Here is a 20,418-nt window from a genome sequence, read left to right as displayed (position 1 = left end):
TTGTTAAAAAAAATAAAGAGCTCAGCTTTGAATGGGATGCGATGTAAGGCCCTCCTCCTGTCTCTTCTCTCTCTCTTCCTTTCAAAATGGTCACCTTCTTCTCTCCCCAAAACCCATACTTCTCTCTCTCTCCGGCCAGCATTCTCGTCTCCTTTGAAATCCCCCACCCGAGGTCACCGTCATCTCTGCTTCTCTCTCTTCGGTCACCATTCTTATCTCCTCCGACGCCCCCTCCACTCGTAGCCATTGTCCTCTCTTCTTTTCTCTCTCCAACCACGATTCTTGTCTCCTTCGAAACCCCCTACCCACGACCACCATCCTCTCTTCTTCTCTCTCTCTGATGGCCACCGTCCTCTTTTCTTCTCTCTCTCCGACCACCATTCTCGTCTCCTCTGAAACCCCCCACCTATGGCCACCATCCTCTCTTCTTCTCTCTCTGGTCACCATCATTGTCGTCTCCAAAATTTGCCCACCCACGGCCACCATCCACGTCTCCTCTGAACCCCCCCACCTGTGGCTACCACCATTCTCTCTTTCTCTCTCTCTGGCTACCATCCACCTCCCTTCCAATAGCTTCGAAGGCCACATGTGCCTCCTTCCTCCCGTCTCTTATCCTCTTAAGGCTATGATGTGGCTGTTGTAAAAAAAACAAAGAAGCACCTTTATGTATGGGGATGGGATTTTTCTCTTTGTTTCTCCTTGGAAGAAACTCTTTCAAATGAAACTCTTCCTTCTCGTCGGCAAAATACATTTCTTCCCCTCTCTCCCTCTGTTTCTCCTTGGAAGAAATTCTTCCAAATGAAATCCTTCCCTCTCTCTCATGGGCAAAGCAAATTTCTTTCTCTCTCTATTTCTCCTCGAAAGAAACTTCTGCCCCATCTCTCTCTAGTGTAAGCACCTTTCGACTCTCTCTCCATCGTAAATACGTCGCCAGCTCTCTACCTCAAGTGCAAAGATGTCATCGATTCTCTCTTTGGTGCAAACATATCACTAGCATTTAGTTCACTCCCTCCCTCTCTCTCTTTGGTGGAAATACCTCATTGGCAATTGGTGTATTTTAAATATTGTAATTTCATTAAAGGATAAATATTTTATCGGGTGTATGAAATATTTATGTGATATTTTAAAAAATTTATGATATTGAAGGTATAGAGACTCTTCGATTAGGATAACCTACACATAGCTTAATTCATAAGAGGGTAGACGGTTAGTCTTTAGAATTTTGATTCGTTGGATAAGAATTATCACTATGATATGAAAAACAATCATATTTAATATATTTATTATTATATTATTTAGATAAAAAGAGTATTTAATGAAAAAATTTTATTCTTGATAAATGTTAGTAAAAGCTACATGTTAATAATTAATTTATGTTTATTTAATTTTATCAAAATCTTTTTTTGTGACTTAATGGATGGTTGTACTTTATGTAGGTAGATGATTTCAATGCCTACGTCAGCAACAGTTCATTTGAGGAAGAAAAATTCGATGACCATATAGGCTTACCGATGTTTTAGATCACATGATTATTATTTTATTATGATGGACATTGTTTTGAGTTGGATAGATGATATAAGTAAATGATGTACTTGATTTATTCCATCATTAACATGTAAAGATATATGATTATACATAGTTGTGAATGAATATATGACTCCTACATAACAATATGATTTGGACTGTTAGATTTTGTGTATCTAATGTTACATTGATGATTATAAAGTTCAGATATTTATTTTATATGTTGTATTATATTTTTTTTTGACTTAATGGTGGAGGGAGATTTAGTAACATGAGAATCAATTTTGTTCTCTGTGATTGAAGCAATGGATTTTTTTGACATGTGGGTTTGTTCTTTGTGTTTATGTAAGTTTGTTTGTAGGTTATGTTCATGTTTATTGATAGATTCGATAATTATTCAGTACTATTGTTGTTATTTGTAGAAGATTTTATGTTCGAAGTTATCCCAGGTCAATTTGTGCTTGTTTGTAAGGAGAGTGGTTTTTATTGTATGTTTAGGATCTTATTACTCATTGTTTCTAAGACTATTGAGAGGATAAGCACACACTGTCATAGAGTAAACATGAACTGTTGCAAAATAAATAAAAACTATCCACAATAAATACAAACTTTTAGAAGATAAACATAAACTCTAAATAATAAACATAAACGGCTTAAGATAAATATAAATAATCCAGATTGCTCTCTGTGTTTTATGAACCCATGAGAGGATAAATACAAACTATCCTAGAATAAATATAAATTTTATATAATAAATAAAAATTGTGCATAATAAATAGTAACTCTATGACAATAAACAGAAACTATCGAGGATAAACACAAACTCAGGATCCAAAAGTTGGATGACCCAATGAATAAACAACAAGAGAGGAGGATAAACACTAAATTCTGCTCAAATAAATATAAATTATCAAAGAATAAATATAAACTTTAAGTAATAAACATAAATAGGTCTAGGATAAACATAAAGTACTTAGGTTGCTTTCTGTCTTTTATGAACTCATGAAAGGATAAACACAAACTATCCCAGAATAAATACAAACTCTGTATAATAAATAAAAACTGTACATAATAAACAGAAACTCTGTGATGATAAATAAAAACTATCTAGGATAAACATAAACTCGAGGTTCAAAAATTGGATGATCCAATAGATAAACAACAAGAGAGGAGGATAAACATTAAGTCCTATTGAAATGAATACAAACTATTGGAGAATGAACATAAACTTTAAATAATAAACACAAACATACTCAGATAAATACAAACTATCAAGGTTGCTTTTTGTTTTTTATGAACCTATGACAGGATAAACATAAACTATCCCAATATAAACACAAACTCAAAATCCAAAATTATCGAGTTTGTATTTATTATGAAAAGTTTCTATTTATCACAGTAGAGTTTTTGTTTATTATATGCTATTTTTGTTTATTATACAAAGTTTGTATTTATTCTGGGATAGTTTGTATTTATCTTCTCATGGATACATGAAAGATAAAGAGCAAACTGATAGTTTGTGTTTGTTTTGGATTTGTTTGTGTTTATTATTTGAAGTTTGTATTCATTCTTCGATAATTTATGTTTAGTTTAATAGGACTTAGTGTTTATCCTCCTTTCTTGTTGTTTATCCATTGGGTCACCCAACTTTTAGATCATGAGTTTATGTTTATCCTGGACAGTTTATATTTATCATCACAGAGTTTCTATTTATTGTATGTCATTTTTATTTATTATACGGAATTTATGTTTATTCTGAGATAGTTTGTATTTATTCTCTTGTGGGTATATAAAAGATAGACAGTAATCTGGATAGTTTATGTTTATCTTGGATCTGTTTGTATTTATTATTTAGAGTTTGTATTCATTCTCCAATAGTTTGTATTTATTTTAGTAAGACTTAATATTTATCTTCCTCTTTTATTGTTTATCTATTGGGTCATCTAATTTTTGGATCCGAAGTTTGTATTTATCCTGAATAATTTTTGTTTATCATCACAGAGTTTTAACTTATTATGCATGATTTTTATTTATTATACAGAGTTTGCATTTATTCTGAGATAGTTTGTGTTTATCCTTTTATGGGTTCATAAAAGGCAGAGAGCAATCTGGATAGTTTATATTTATTCTGAGTCTATTTGTATTTAATATTTGAAGTTTGTATTTATCTTTAAATAATTTGTATTTATTTTAATAGGACTTAGTATTTATTCTTCTCTCTTATTGTTTATCCATTGGGTCATCCAACTTTTGGATCTTGAGTTTGTGTTTATCGTCACAGAGTTTCTGTTTGTTATGCACTGTTTTTGTTTATTTTATAGAATTTGTGTTTATTCTAGAATAGTTTATCTTTATCTGTTAGATGTATGTCCTAGAAGTCAATATGGCTGACACATTGTAATAAATTTAGGATATAATTTTATACTTAATTCATTGATTTGATCAATAAAAAGATAAATTTATTTTCATTCAAGTGTGATGTGTCCTTGAATCATCCATGAAATTAACATTTTGATATATATTCTCAAGATGTTGAGGATTAGAGACATATATATAATTTCTAAATACTTTTGATCGTAGTATTATCATGAGGACGGTGATCGATCTAGATAGATCGATACACAGATCATTTTCTTTGAGATAGATGAGTCTCTGATCTACAGTGTAGAGACACTGAGCGATGAGTGCAGGTAGTTGTTAGATAACAACTAGTACTGAGCATGATCATATGAAAAATTATTTGGATTTCTAATCGATCGTCAGTAATTATCTCGATACTGTAGTTGTGTGAATGATCCTTTGATCTATGATGGTATGACTGCTCGAGTGAGGTTGCTGGAGTTTGACTGACACATAGATATAGTCTCAATAAGTTCTTATAGTGGATGTTGGTGATAGTTGATCCACTGTAAGAGTAGGGTATGTATCTAGATGAAATCTATCGATCTTGATAGAGAGGAGTAGTCCTATGAGATTTGAGAGACTAAATTCGAGAGTCTGTGACCACAGCAGTGTGATTGATAGAAAAAAATTTTTATAAAGATTGTAATTGGACTTGAGCTGATTGAATCTAGCATATGACTGAGGATGAGGTTTGAAGATTTATCCATGACCTGCCATCTAGTTAAGACTCATGATAGAGGGACTTAGTCATATGTGAACTACACTTTGAGGTTCTTTTTTGATTCTACTGGATTATCCTACATACTGCTAGGTGTCATTGATGGATGGTGAGAGCTCATTAGGGTTGCTTAGAATCGATAATCCTTGATAAGCTAGAGTGGAACTGTTCTGACCTATTGAAAGAAGTTTCAATGATACTATGATAAAAATTATTGTATATCTCATTACCAGATAAAATTAAATCTATGAGATCACACAACAAAGAAATTAGACTTAAAATAAATAATTGAGCTTATGAAGTCTCAATTAGATTTAAAAAAATCCTATTGGATTTAGAATAATCTTGCTAGCACATGGTTGAACCTAATTTTCTCTTTGAGTTTGAATTTCTTATTTGATAAGATTAATTCAAATTTAATAACCTGCTAATAACTTAAATGAATTAGATTTATTAGACTCCAATTATTGGATGCATAGAGTTTTGGATCAAATGAATTAAGGGTTCAAATCTTTAATCAATTTTCTTGATAGTTTTGATTGGGCGCCACTTGATTTGATCAAGTTGGACGTGCCCACCCATTAGGGGGCATGTGGGATTAGTATGGGGCATCCCCTAGGCCCCATGTGGTATGTGTATTTGTGGGTGCAAGAGCTCCAATAGTTGGTGCTAAAAGGATCTCCTAAAGGGGGTCAAATAACTAAAGGAATAAGGATTCCTAATGCAAGTAGGACTTATATTAAGTAGTTGTTTGATTTTGAATAAGATTTAAATCTTATGCCTATTTAAAAGGAGCTTCCCTAAAGCTCCTAAGCACTGAATTTGAGCACCCCATGCCTCTCTTAGAAGGTCCCCATGCCCCCTCTTTCTTCTCCCTCTCTTCTCCCTTGAAGATCCAACGCCCAAGGTGTTTGGGCATCCCACTTCTCCACACCCAAAAGATGTTTGGGCGCCCCTTTACTTGTTAGTTTTTAGACTTTGATTGAGTTTTGTTTAGATTCACAGGCTATTTTTTTTAGAGAAAAAAATCAATACCAAAGAGGACTATTCTAGACTGATCCTGAGTGGATACCCATAAAGGTCGGATACTTACATGGCTAAGAGAGAACCTACTCTCTTCTATATCCAAATTTGAAGAAAGAATTTATGAAATAGATATGTGATCCGATCACATATTCAATTCAGCATAAAACTCAGCATGCGTTTAATTTCAGCATATGAAGTAGATCCTAGTGTTCTATATTTTATGCATGTATGATATAGATTAAAAAAAATTTTAATCTTCTATTCTACTACATTGTTTAGAATTTTTTTTTTGAAACATATATGCATACCCCGATACCAAATTCCAACAGTGGTATCAAAGCCACGGATTTCATATGCATGAAATTGACATATATGTTTTGAAAAAAAATTCAAAATTTAATTTTTCTTAATATATGAGATGTATAAATAATTATTTAAAATTTAAAATTTATTTAAAATTTAATTTTTAAATTATATAGTTGATATGTGAAAGCATGTATAGATTTGAATCTTGTTCTAGAATAGTTTCTAGTTCATGTTTATGTGATATATAGATGCATGCATAAATTTAAAAATTAATTTGACTTAATTTATGATTCATATATGAGATATGTGATTGTATATTTAGGTCTAAAAATTATTATCAATATAATTCATAATTTTTATATGAGATATATGATATCATGTTATAATCTGAATTTTTGTTTAGATCTAAATTTTACATATATATATGAGATATATGCTATATGTTAAATCTAAAAATTAGTTTTATAATTTTAAATTTATTTTTTATACAAAAAATTTAGATTTAAAATTTAGTTTTAAAATCTGAAATTTATGTTTGTGCATGAAAATTTTGGTCATAGAAAAATTAAAAATTAGATCATGTAATTAGATTGCATCTGGGGTTTTTGATTTGAATACAATGGATCTAATTCGATTAAGTAATCAATCAAACTGAATCAAGTATTGATTAGGGTTAGATCAATTAAGTTATAAGATCATATAATTATTGTTGATTAAATCAATTAAACCCCATGTGTAGAATCAATTAACTTAAGGACATAATTTGGCTCGATGGTTTGAGCCTGATTTGCCTAAGCTAACTATTTGGATCAATTGACCTATTGATGTCTGAGACAAGTAATCAATAGATGATTATTTAATTGATTCTGTTTGCTGACCTGATCAATTTATTGGTGTCTAAGAAAAGTAATGGGGGAACCTCCATTGATCTCCACTTACCTGACTAATTTAAAAGATTGAGTCTTGAATAAGATTACTTGGCAGTTTGGTTTAGCCATGCCAATTAGATTGGTCATATGATGACTAATTAGATGAGATCTAAACCTAAATCTTCTTATAAATATTAAGTCCATAGGTCTTCTAAAGTTGTAAATGTGCACGTGTGCTGCTGGTGTTGATTATTCTCAGCTGGTCACAGTGGTTCAGTTACACCGAAAATAGGCAACCACTCTATTAGCAAAGAGTTACTCCAAGATAAGGATGGGGTTGGATCCAATAACTATTAGGTAAGAAATCCAATGACGGTCTTGCATCTGCTTGTGAATAGTGGATTTGGCTTAACTAAGAAGTGTGGTCAATAACTGTTAGGTGAGCCCATACGACTTAGAGACCAAATCGTTGCAACATGCTTAGAGAAGTATCTGAGCAGAGAGTTATCCATATTTTAGTATATGTGTTATCAATAACTATTAGATGAGGATATGGCATTTGTCGGACTGCAGCACCCACTAGGAATCCAGTATCGTGTTAGGATTTTTGTTTTCCACCCAAAAAGTAGAGATCCGAAAAATTAGTGAGAATCATTGTTTGCATCTTAAAATTTTTAGAGTAAATATAAATTTAAAGTATAAAAGTCTAACTTGAATCTCTACTCTCATAGTTAAACAATGTCAGCCTCAAATCCTCTAGCCCGTATTTTGAATTCAATCGTTTAATCAAAATAAACTATAAAGATTGGCTAAAAAACTTTATGATTGTCCTGATTTCTAAAAAACTAGATCATGTACTCGATCAGAAACTCCTAGTGTTATCAAACCATCCGACTGTAGCGCAAAAAGTTGCTTATAAAAAGTGGACAGATAAAAATAATCGGATCAAGTGTTATATGCTGGCATCCATGATAAATGAGTTGTAGAGCTAGCATAAGTATATACCCACTGCCAGGACTATGATCACTCACCTACAAGAGTTATATGATGAGCAGAATCATACAGCACGCTTCAAAGTGTGCAAAAGATTCTTCAATCTGAAGATGCACGAAGGGCAGTCAGTCCATGAGTGATAGTGATCAAGGATATTGAGGAGCTTGGGAAGCTTGGGTTTGATATACAAAAAAAATTACAGATAGATTTGATCCTTCAATCCCTTATTAGTTCATAGAGTTAATTTATTATAAATTTTTATATGAACAAACTTGATTGTATTATACCCGAACTGGTTAATATGTTGATCACTACGGAGAGAATCTTTAAGAGTTCAAGGGGCACTGTTCTCATTGTGGAGCAGACTTCCTCGATCAAGAGAAATCTGATTGGAAGAAGAAGAACAAATTCACTAAGAAGTAAAAGAAAGAGAGCAAGCCAAAGAAGAATGTTCCAAAGAAGATTGAAGCAAAGAGAAAGTATTTCCACTATGATGCTGACGGCCACTGGAGGAGGAACTGTCCACTCTACCTACAGAGTCTAAAGATCAAGAAGGGTGATAAACCTTCAGAAGGTATGCTTGTAATTGAATCTAACCTTATGGTTTCTTCTACTTTTAGTTGGATATTGGATTCTAGTTCGAGTGCTTATATATGTACCTTAATGTAGGGTCTAATAAAAAGTAAAAGATTGAGATAATGTGACATGATCTTTCGGATCGATAATAGAGTAAAAATTACTGAAAAAGCTATTGGCACTTATCTTCTTCGATTATCGTCAGAATTTAGATTAGATTTAAAAGATTATTATTTTATTCCTGTAGTGAGTCAGAATTTGATTTCTGTGTCTGTGCTAGCACAGGATGGTTTTAAATTTAATTTTAATAAAAAAATTTATTCTATTTATTTATGAAATAAATTGATTGCATATGATCTTTTAATTGACAGTCTATATCACTTGCATATTGATGCGAATGTAAATTTAAATGAGCAAATAGTGAGCACTGTAAGTCCAAAAAGATCTAGAGATAAAATTAACTAGAAGTACTTATGGCATTACAGACTCGATCATATTGGAGAGGATAGGATAAACAAAATGAAAAAGATTGGGATCTTTGGCTCTCTTGATCCAGAGTCGTATCCAGCTTGTAAATCTTGTCTTCGAGAAAAAATAGCCAAATTACCTTTTGTAGGACATGGAGAAAGGGCTACCGAGTTATTTGCCTTGGTACACACCAATTTGTATAGGCCATTTGATATGCAAGTTAGAGATGGTTATAGCTACTTCATCATCTTTATCGATAATCTATCACGATATGGTTGTGTATTTGATGAAACACAAGTTTGAAGCCTTTGAAAGATTCAAGAAATTCAAAAATGAAGTAAAAAAATAAACAGGCAAATCCATTAAGATTCTTTGATCTGATCGACAAAGTGAATACTTTAGTCAAAAATTTTGAGATATGTTAAAGATAACGGCATAGTCTCTCAATGGACTCCTTTTGAAATACCTCAGCTCAATGAGATATCCGAAAAGAAGAATAGGACCCTATTAGATTTGGTCAGGTCCATGATGAGCTTCACTGATTTATCCTTGTATCTTTGGAGACATGCCTTAATAACTGTAATTCATCTATTGAATAAAATTTCATTAAAATCTATTCCTACCACACCATATGAGATGTGGCACGGTAAGAAGTCGAGTCTAGGTTATCTAAAGATTTGAGAATGTCTGACATATGTCAAGAGACAGATGACTGATAAATTAAAAGATAGATCTATATTAGCTCATTTTATAGAATATTCAAAAGAATCAATAGGATACTACTTTTACTGTTAGGATTTGACGCCTCGAGATTCAGCCCACATTGAGCCCACAGCGAGGTTCGCGGCGAAAAACGGAGTCCAACGAGACCAAGATCACCTGAAACGGAGCTCGGATGGAGGAGATACGAGCTTTCGAAGTCAGCACAAAAATCGAGGCGGCGGAGGATTGCCGGCGACCGGCGGCGGACGGTAGAGGCGCGGCCCAGGCGGGCGCGCGGCCCAGGCCGGGCGCGCGGCCCAGGCGCACGCGGGCGCGCGGCCCAGGCGCGGCCCAGGCCCGCGCGCGCGGGCCGGCCCAGGCCAGCGGGCCTGCTGGCCCTTGCCCCGGTCCACCGTGGACCGGGTGGTCCATGGCGCGGTCTGTGGACCTTGTGGGCGTTTCCCACGCGTTTCTCGCGGTCCACGACCCTATTTCGTGGACCGGAGCGCGATCTAAGGGTCGAGGACGCTCCCGGTCTTGATCCGACGATCAGGAGGGTTTTTTGGCTATGTTTAGGATTCCTAATCACTCTCTAACCTATGTTTAAGGCTTTAAAAAGCCTGAGAACGAACAGAAGAGGAAAGGGGCTCGGGTTTTCATCGTACAGCCGTACGAACCAGCGTGAAGAGAGAGAGAGGTGTGGGTGTCCTGTGAGAGGAGCAGGAGGCTCCTGGACAGCGGTCGCCAGGCTCTTCAGGGGTTCAGGGGGTCTCCAAGAGAGAGAGAGCTTTTGTTAGGGAAACTTCATGTGAGAGAGAATTGGGTGTACAAGGATTGAGGGTGAGGTCTCCTCTTGTAAAATTTTCTTTTCATAGTGAAGTTTGCATGCCCCGTGGAGGCGAGCCCTTTTGTGGCTGATCCACGTATTTTGATTGTTTTTCCTTTTATTTTGTTTCTTCTTTCTTCCTGCTGCATCGCATGGTACTGGAAAGATCTTGGGAGGTGGTGTCCTGGCCAGACATCCACCCAACAAGTGGTATCAGAGCAAGACGGTACAAGGACGCAGATTGCAGTGGTGGTGAGCAAGACTGAAGATGGAGAAAACAGGAACAATCAGGATGGAGATCAACAAGTTTGATGGTAAGAGCAATTTCTCCTTGTGGCAGGCAAGGGTGAAGGACGTGCTCATCCAACAGGGGTTGATCGATGCTCTCTTGTGCGATGAGAAACCGACCACCATGGAGGTGCGGGATTGGAAACGGCTACAGATGCAGGCGGTGAGTACCATCCGTATGTACCTGGCGGATGAGGTGGTGATCCATGTGCTGAGCGAGACTTCCCCGACGGTGCTGTGGTCGAAGCTCGAGGAGTTGTACATGACGAAGTCTCTCACCAACACTCTTTTCCTCTGGAGGCAGTTTTACCAACTGCGGATGACTGAGGGACAGAGCGTGCAGGAGCATTTGAGCCACTTCCAGAAGATCCTCACCGACCTTCTCAGCGTTGGCGAGAACGTTGAGGAGAAGACCAGGGTGCTGGTTTTGCTGGCGTCGCTTCCTTCTTCGTACGAGTCCTTGGTGACTGCTCTTCTAGTGGGGAAGAGCACTATCAAGATGGACGAGGTCACCGCGGCGATACTCCAGAACGATGTTCTCAGGAGGGAGAACCCAGCTTCGAGCTCAGGTGTCGATAGCTCAGCTTTGGTGGCTTCTGGAGGTGCAGGAGGCGGTAGACGGAGCGACAGGAGATCGCATCGAGGGCGGTCTAAGTCCAGGAGGGACTTGAGCAAAACCAGGTGTTACCGGTGTGAGGAGTTGGGGCATCTAGCCAGAGATTGCCCTCAACTGAAAAATCAGACGGTGGCTGCTGTAGCGACGGCCGGCAGTGATTTAGATGGAGATGTCTTCGAGATATCTGACGAGGTATCTACTTCTTCCCAGCAGTGGATATTAGATTCTGCATGCCCCTATCATGTGTGTTGCAGAGAGGAGCAGTTTGACTCCCTGGAGAACAGTGAGAGCACTGTATATCTGCCGAATGGATCGAGCTGTGCGATCAGAGGCATTGGGACGATCAGCTGGAGGACACATGACGGTGCAGTGAGGAGATTGGGGGAGGTCCGATACATACCCGATTTCAGGCGGAATCTTATCTCACTTAGCAGACTGGATTCGAGAGGCTACAGGACGGTAGCTGGTGGAGGAATCTTGAGGGTGCTACGCGGCGATAGGATTGTGCTGGAGGGGAAGAAGGGAAGCAGAGGACATTATTACCTGGCAGGGAGCCCAGTGTGAGGTGGAGCATCGGGAGCCAGGTGGAGCCCAGAGCGAGGTGGAGCTCCAGGAGGCGGATCGGGCACGAGACAAGAGACTCGGGAGGACGAGAGGCGACGTCGCAAGGTAAAGTTCCTATTGCCGCAGGATGATGCCCCGAGCAGGTCTCAGGTCAGGAGGAGCACAGCATACGATGGAGATGGGATCGAGCAGCCTGGCTCGACTCCCATGTTTGCCCATCCATGATCAGCAGGCGATTGCCCCAGGGCATGGGGGCGAGGAGATCCAGAAGCTCTCGGAGTTTGAAGGAGGCAGAATATCGAGTCGAGGTGGAGATTGTTAGGATTTGACGTCTCAAGATTCAGCCCACATTGAGCCCACAGTGAGGTTCGTGGCGAAAAACGGAGTCCAACGAGACCAAGATCACCTGAAACGAAGCTCGGATGGAGGAGATACGAGCTTTCGAAGTCGGCATAAAAATCGAGGCGGCGGAGGATTGCTGGCGACCGGCGGCGGACGGCAGAGGCGCGGCCCAGGCCGGGCGCGCGGCCCAGGCGCACGCGGGTGCGCGGCCCAGGCGCGCGCAGGCCCGTGCGCAGGCGCGGCCCAGGCCCGCGCGCGGGCCGGCCCAGGCCAGCGGGCCTGCTGGCCCTTGCCCCGGTCCACCGTGGACCGGGTGGTCCACGGCGTGGTCTGTGGACCGCGTGGGCGTTTCCCACGCGTTTCTCGCGGTCCACGGCCCTATTTCGTGGACCGGAGCGCGATCTAAGGGTCGAGGACGCTCCCGATCTTGATCCGACGGTCAGGAGGGTTTTTTGGCTATGTTTAGGATTCCTAATCACTCTCTAACCTATGTTTAAGGCTTTAAAAAGCCTGAGAACGAACAGAAGAGGAAAGGGGCTCGGGTTTTCATCGTATAGCCGTACGAACCAGCATGAAGAGAGAGAGAGGCACGGGTGTGCTGTGAGAGAAGGAGCAGGAGGCTCCTGGACAGCGGTCGCCAGGCTCTTCAGGGGTTCAGGGGGTCTCCAAGAGAGAGAGAGCTTTTGTGAGGGAAACTTCATGTGAGAGAGAATTGGGTGTACAAGGGTTGAAGGTGAGGTCTCCTCTTGTAAAATTTTCTTTTCATAGTGAAGTTTGTATGCCCTGTGGAGGCGAGCCCTTTTGTGGCTGATCCACGTATTTTGATTATTTTTCCTTTTGTTTTGTTTCTTCTTTCTTCCTGCTGCATCGCGTGGTACTGGAAAGATCTTGGGAGGTGGTGTCCTGGCCAGACATCCACCCAACATTTACTTTCCACAAGATCATAATGTGATTATGAGTTGGAATGTCATATTTTCAAAAAATTAATTTATCCAGGATGGTGGCAATGGGAGATTAGTTGAGCTCAAAGAGATCTCTAAAGAGCAAAGATCTATGGATCCTCAGGAACCCATTATTCATGAACCAATAGTTGATGTTCCTCTACCACCTCATAGATCTAGCAGGATCTTTCAACCTCTTGAAAGGTACATAGGTATGCTTACGGAGAAAGTTAAAAAAATAATCCTTATGGAAGATAAGGATCATGGTGATGATCCTAATACCTTTGACAAGGTGATGTCTGACATCGATTTTGAGAAATGATTAGATACAATGAAATTAGAGATTGACTTGATGCACTCGAACCAAGTATGAACCTTAATAGATCCACCTGAGGGTATAGTATCCATTAGGTATAAATGGATCTACAAAAGAAAAATAGGTGCCGATGATAAGATAGAGACCTATAAAGCTAGGCTCGTAATAAAAAATTATAGTCAGCGTGAGGGCATTGACTATCAAAAAATCTTCTTGTCTGTAGCCATGCTGAAATCCACCATCACTCTGCTTGCTGTTGCAGCTTATTATAATTATGAAATCTGACAGATGAATGTAGAAACTACTTTTCTGAATGAATATCTTGATGAAGATATCTATATAGAGCAGTTTTTAGATTTCACATCTGATGATGGCGATCACAGAGTCTGCAAGCTGCAAAGGTCTATATACGAATTAAAGCAAGCTTCTCAGAGTTGAAATTTTTATTTTGATGATGCGATCAAATCGTTTGATTTCATCAAGAATGAAGAAGAATCTTGTGTATACAAAAGGGTCAGTGAGAGCGCAATAACATTCTTCATATTGTACGTGGATGATATTCTCTTCATTGAGAATGATGTTCCCATGCTGACCACGGTCAAAAGATGATTGTCTAAGGAATTTTTCATGAAAGATCTAGGAAAAGCATCCTATATTCTTGAAATAAAGATCTATAGAGATAGATCTAAAAAGATGCTAGCTCTATCACAAAAGCTGTACATAGAAAAAGTGCTGAAGAGGTTTAGCATGAAAAACTCTAAAAGAGAACTTTTATCTCTTAGGCATGGTATTCATCTTTTCAAGACGATGTGTCTGACCACATATGAGGAAGTTCAATGCATGAGTAGGATTCCTTATGCCTTAGCTATAGGAGTCTCATGTATGTTATGTTATATACTTGATCTGATATTACCCTTGCGTGAGTGTCATGAGTAGGTATCAGTCGAATCTAGATGAGGAACACTGAATAGCTGTAAAGAACATCCTTAAGTACTTAAAAAAACTAAGAATTTGTTCTTGATCTTTGGAGGAGGTTCTGTGTTACGGTCGAGGGGTATACTAATTTAGACTTCATGTCTGATTTTGATGATAGAAAGTCTACGTCAAGATATGTGTTCGCTTGCAATGGTAGCACAATCATCTAGAAGAGTTTCAAGCAACCCATCATAGCGGATTCGACCATAGAGGCTGAATATATCGTTACTTTGGATGCTACAAAGGAAAGCTTCTAGTTCAAAAAGTTCGTCGCGAAGCTTGGGGTAATGACATCGGATGTCATACCATTTTATTGCGACAACAATGAAGCCGTAGTACTTATTAAGGAGTCGAGATCTGATCAGAAATCAAAGCACATTGAACGGCAATACTATATCATATGCGACTATCTCAAAAAAAAATATGTCGATATATAAAGAGTAGACTCCGAGGACAACGTGGCAGATCTGCTGATAAAGCAATTGAGCTAGCCAAAGATAGAAGTCTATCTTGAGAAGATGAGACTTAGATTAGTAGCTAATTAGCTTTAGTCCAAGTGAAAAATTATTAGATGTATATTCTAGAAGCCAATATGCTGACATATTGTAATAAATTAAGGGCATAATTTTATACTTAATTCATTGATTTGATCAAGGGCAAGTTTGTTTTCATTCAAGTGTGATATGTCCTTCAATCGTCTATAGAATTAATATTTCAATACATATTCTCAAGGTGTTAAAAATTAGAGATATGTATATAATTTCTAAATACTCCTGATCATATTATCATCATGAAGATGGTGATCGATCTGGATAGACCAATGTACAAATCGCTTCTTTCAGAGTGGATGAGTCTCTGATCTACAGTATAGAGATACTGAGCGACGAATGCGGATAGTTGTTAGAAAATAACTAGTACTGAGCATGATCATACGAAAGATCACTTGAATTTTTAATCGATCATCAGTGATTATCTCGATGCTGTAGTTGTGTGAATGATCTTTTGATCTGTGATGGTGCGACTGCTTGCATGAGGCTGCTGGAGTTTGATTGACACATAAACATGATCTCAATGGCTCTTTATAGTGGATATTGACGACAGTTGAGCTACTATAGGAGTAGGATATACATCTAGATAGAATCTATCGATCTTGATAGAGAGAAATAGTTCTATGAGATTTGAGAGGCTAAGTCTGAGAGTATGTGGTCACAGTAGTGTGATTGATGGAAAAGAATTTTCATGAGGATCACAATTAGACTTGAGCTGATCGAATCTATCATATGGCTGATGATGAGGTTGAGATTTGTTCATGACCTACCATTTAGTCGGGACTCATGATAGAGGGATTGAATCACATGTGAACTACATCTTGAGGTTCTTTTTCGATTCTACTGGGTTGCCACTACATACTATTAGGTGTCACTGATGGATGGTGAGAGCTCATTAGGGTTTTTTAGGATCAACAATCTTTGATGAGTTAGAGTGAAACTATTCTAACCCATTGAAAGGAGTTTTAATGATACTATTGTTGGATGTATGCTCTAGAAGCCAACATTGGCTGACACATTTTATATCTCTAGAACATGATTTTGTACTTATTGGATAGTTATATTATCATTCATATTTATGTGTCCATGAATCATCCAAAAGATTAACAAGATGATGACACATATTCTCAAAGAGTTGAGAATTTGAGACATGTGTGATTGATGGTTAATTCTTAAATTACTCCTGATCATAGGATCATCATGGAGTTGGTGATTGATCTGGATAGACCAGTGCATGGATCATTTTCTTCAGATAGATGGGTCTCGAGTCTGCAGTATAGAGATACTAGAGCGAGAGTGCAGGTGGTTGTTAGAGAACAACTAGCACTGAGCGTGACTAACTTGAGAAGTCACATAGATGTCTGCTCACTCGTTAGTGACTTTCTCGATGCTGCAGTTGTATGACTGATCCTTTGATCTGAGATGATACTACTGCTCGCAGTGAGGCTGCTGGAATTTGACTGACACATCAACATGAATCTTAATGAGTCTTTGTAGTAGATGTTGGCGACAGTTGATCCACTGTAGGAGTGGAGAGTGCATCAAGATGGGATCTATCGATCCTAGCAGAAAGGAGTAGTCTTATAAAATTTAAGAGGCGAGTCTTTAAGTTTATAGTCATAGCAGCTTGATTGATGGAAAAAAATTTTTATAGAGTCACATATAGACTCGAGCTGATTGAATCTATCATATGATCGATGTTAAGGTTTGATAATTCATCCATGACCTGCCATCTGATCGGGACTCACGATAGAGGGACTGTATCATGTATTAACTGCACTTAGAGGTTTATCTTTTATTTTGCTGGATTGCCATTACAAACTATTAGGTATCACTGCTGGATTGTGAGATTGTGAGACTTATGAGGATCATCTTGATGATCAATGATCCTTGATGGGCTGAGTTAGAATTGTTCCAACCCATTAAAAAGAGTTTCAATACTATCAGATAGAATAGAATCTATGAGGTCACACACAAAACAGGCTTTTGACTGATCAGATGGTTCAATTATGATTATGAATCGTAACAGGATTTGATTATCAATTTGATTGATAATTAATCTAATATAAATGTTGCATTATGTAACTCGCTAAAGAGTTAGTGAGTTATAGGAAGATTAATTAGCAATAAGATTGCTAATTGGCTCAATTTGATTGAGCAATGGGGCTTGCATCAAGTCTAATTTGATTAGATTTAATTTGACTCAATATGAATTTGATTTGATAAACCCCAATAGGATTATAGGATAACCCCAAAAAGATTGGATGATTAGTCCCAGTTGAATTAGGATTTGGGTTTGACTCAATTTTTAATTAGACTAGGATGTATGAATTTTTAATTAGATTAGAAATTTTTATTTCTATAGGTGCATCAAATTCTAATTGGATTAGGATTAAAAATTTAGTTTGACTCAAGCATCAAGAAAGAGTCCAATAGGAGTAGGACTCATCCTCCAGTTAGAAGACATCTAATCTAAATAGATTGGGCATCAAATCAGATTTGAATTCTTATCTATTTGAGTCTAATCTGGTCTTAGTTTGATTTAGATTAATTGGTATTTTATTTGATTTAAAACAGCCATCTAATGAAGAGTCCCAAGAGAATAAAATTTCTTCCCTTCCATGCGCCAAAACACCCCACGCCCACCTTGTTTTTGTTTCAATGTTGAACCAGATTTTTGATGCCACTTTAGCTCCTATTATTAACATGTAAGAAGGCTTTTAAACCAACTTCTTTATCGTGTAAAATCTGGTGTGAAACCTGGTTGTTGGGTGGCACAAAATTAGGAAGTGTCCTAACTAGTTTGGACTCTTGATTCCTATCCAAATTAGAACTCATTTCTTGGCCTATTTAAACACCACCCCTTGGATAGTTTTTTTGGGGATTAGCACCAGGTTTCCACATTGTAGAGGAGAGGATTTCACGTGGAGAAAAGCAAAGAGAGAAGGGGCAGCATCCATGGTCCATGGCGTGAGGTTTGTTACAAACATCATTTCTTTCTTGCAACAATCAAGAGTTGGTTGTTAGGATATCTTCTTCCCCACTTCTTATCCATGTTTAGACATGGATGTCTTCCCTTCTTCTTATCCAAAAGTTGGATAAAATTTTTACATCTTTATTGTAGAGATTTGGTGTATGAATTTTAAGAAGAAAAGAGAAGAAAGGATTCTTCTCATGATCTCTAGCATAGAGATTAAGATCATCCTACATCTTCTTATTCTCTAAGAGTGTCTTAGGAGAAAAGAAGGTTCTCAACCATCAAAATATGATCTCTATAAGGAAGCTAGCACCCCGATGAGATCAAAAAGCTTCTGATCAGATCAGAGTCTCGTGTGGATATCCGTAGAGGTCAGACGCTTGTGCGGCTACAAGAAACTTTCAAAAGATAATCATCTGTTCACGTTGAAGATTGATCCATGTCTAGGTATGTTTTAAATTAATTTTTTTCTATTTGATTTCTATATTTGAATCTTATCTCACATATGATGATCCTGTTATAGTTTGAAGATTTGATCTTATGCATGCTTAGTTTAAATTAGATTTAATATGAAAATTTTTTGAATTCTGCTGTGTACTAGTTTTGAAAAATCATGCATGCATGAAATCATAAAAATCCAATAGTGATATCAGAGCCACATTATATGCATGAGATTAATATTTAAATTTAAAATCTGTAAAAAAAATTTCAGATCTGAAAGGTTTTGATATCGTTCTGACATAAGGTTGCCCTGGCGTAACCTGTTATGTTGAATGATTGTCCTAGAACGATATTAAAATTTTTAATAAGATTAATTTTTTTAGATTAAATTTTTATAGTATATATGTGATATATATTTTATTATTTAGATCTAAAAAGAGTTTTGAGATCTATTTTAATTCATATATATAATATATGAAAGTATGTTTAGGACTAAAATTTGTTTATATGACCCAAACTTGTTTATGTATGTGATACATATTTGTATGCATGATCTGAAATTATTTTGAGATCAAAATTTATTCTTCATGCAAAAAATTTAGATATAAAAATTTTGATTTAAGATCTGAAATTACTGTTTGTGCATGAGGGATTGGCCATGGGTAGATCAAATTAGGTCATATAATTGGATTACCTCAAAAGATTTCTGATTTGATAATATTGGGTTAGAATCGATTTAGCAGTTGATAAAATCAAGTCAAGTATTGATTAAAGTAAGATCAATAGAGCCTAAAATTATATAATTATTGTTGATCGAATCGATTGACATCCATATATAGAATCAACTAACCTAAGGATATAATTTGGCTCTGTGGCTCGAATCTGATTCACCTAAGCTAACCTATTTAGATCAATTAACCAATTAGTATCTAAGATAAGTAATTGAAAGATAATTATTTAATTGATTCTGTTTACTTATCTGATCAATTTATTGGTGTCTAAAGAAAGCAACAGAGGGACCCCCATCAATCTCTACTTATCTGACCAATTTAAAAAATTTAGTCTCAAATATGTTGCTTGATGATTTGATTTAACCCATGCTAATTACATCAGTCATGTGATGACTAATTAGATAAGATCTAAATTTAAATCTCTTCACCAAATATTAAGTCCAAGGTCTTCCACCATTGTAGATGTGTGGGCGTGCTACCAGCGTTGATTGTTCTCGACTGGTCACAGTGGTTCAGTTACATCGAGAACACGCAATCACTCTATTAGCAAAAAGTTGCTGCGAGATAAAGATGGGGTTGGGCTCAATTACTGTTAGGTGAGGGACTCAATGACAGCTTTGCACCTGCTTGTGAACGGTGGGTCTGGCTTAACTAAAGAGTGCGGGCAATAACTGTTAGGTGAGCTCACATGATTTAGAGATCAAATGGCTGCAACATGCTTAGAGAAGCATCTGGATAAAAAATTATCTGCATATCTATATTTTTATTCGTGTTACCAATAACTATTAGGTGAGGTGCATGGCATCGGTGGGACCGCAGCACCCACTAAAAATTTAATTGCCGCATTAGAATTTTTATTTCTCCATCCGAAAAGTGTGGGAGATCTGATAAAACAGTGAGAGTCTCTTTTTGCATCTAAGAGTTTCTAGAGTAAATTATTAAAATAAGTATAAACATCCAATTAGAATCTTTACTCTCTGTTATTCATTGTGTTAGCTTCCAACTCTCTAGCCTGAATCCTAGATATCAACCAATTCATCGAAATCAATTACATAGACTGGCTCACAAACTTAAAAATTATTTTTAATTTAAAAAATTAAGTAATATTCTCTATCAGGTTATTCTATTGTTAACAACTTGTCCAACCCATAGTCAACGATTTATACTTGATGAGTGGATGGATAATGATAATTAAGATAGGTGCTATGTATGAGCACATGTTCACTGCCTATAACGTGTTGATTCATCTGCAAGTATTGTGAGGTGAT

This window comes from Elaeis guineensis, chromosome 15, assembly GCF_000442705.2.
Source record: "Elaeis guineensis isolate ETL-2024a chromosome 15, EG11, whole genome shotgun sequence".
Classification (NCBI taxonomy): Eukaryota; Viridiplantae; Streptophyta; class Magnoliopsida; order Arecales; family Arecaceae; genus Elaeis; species Elaeis guineensis.
Note: the sequence above shows the minus strand (reverse complement) of the source record.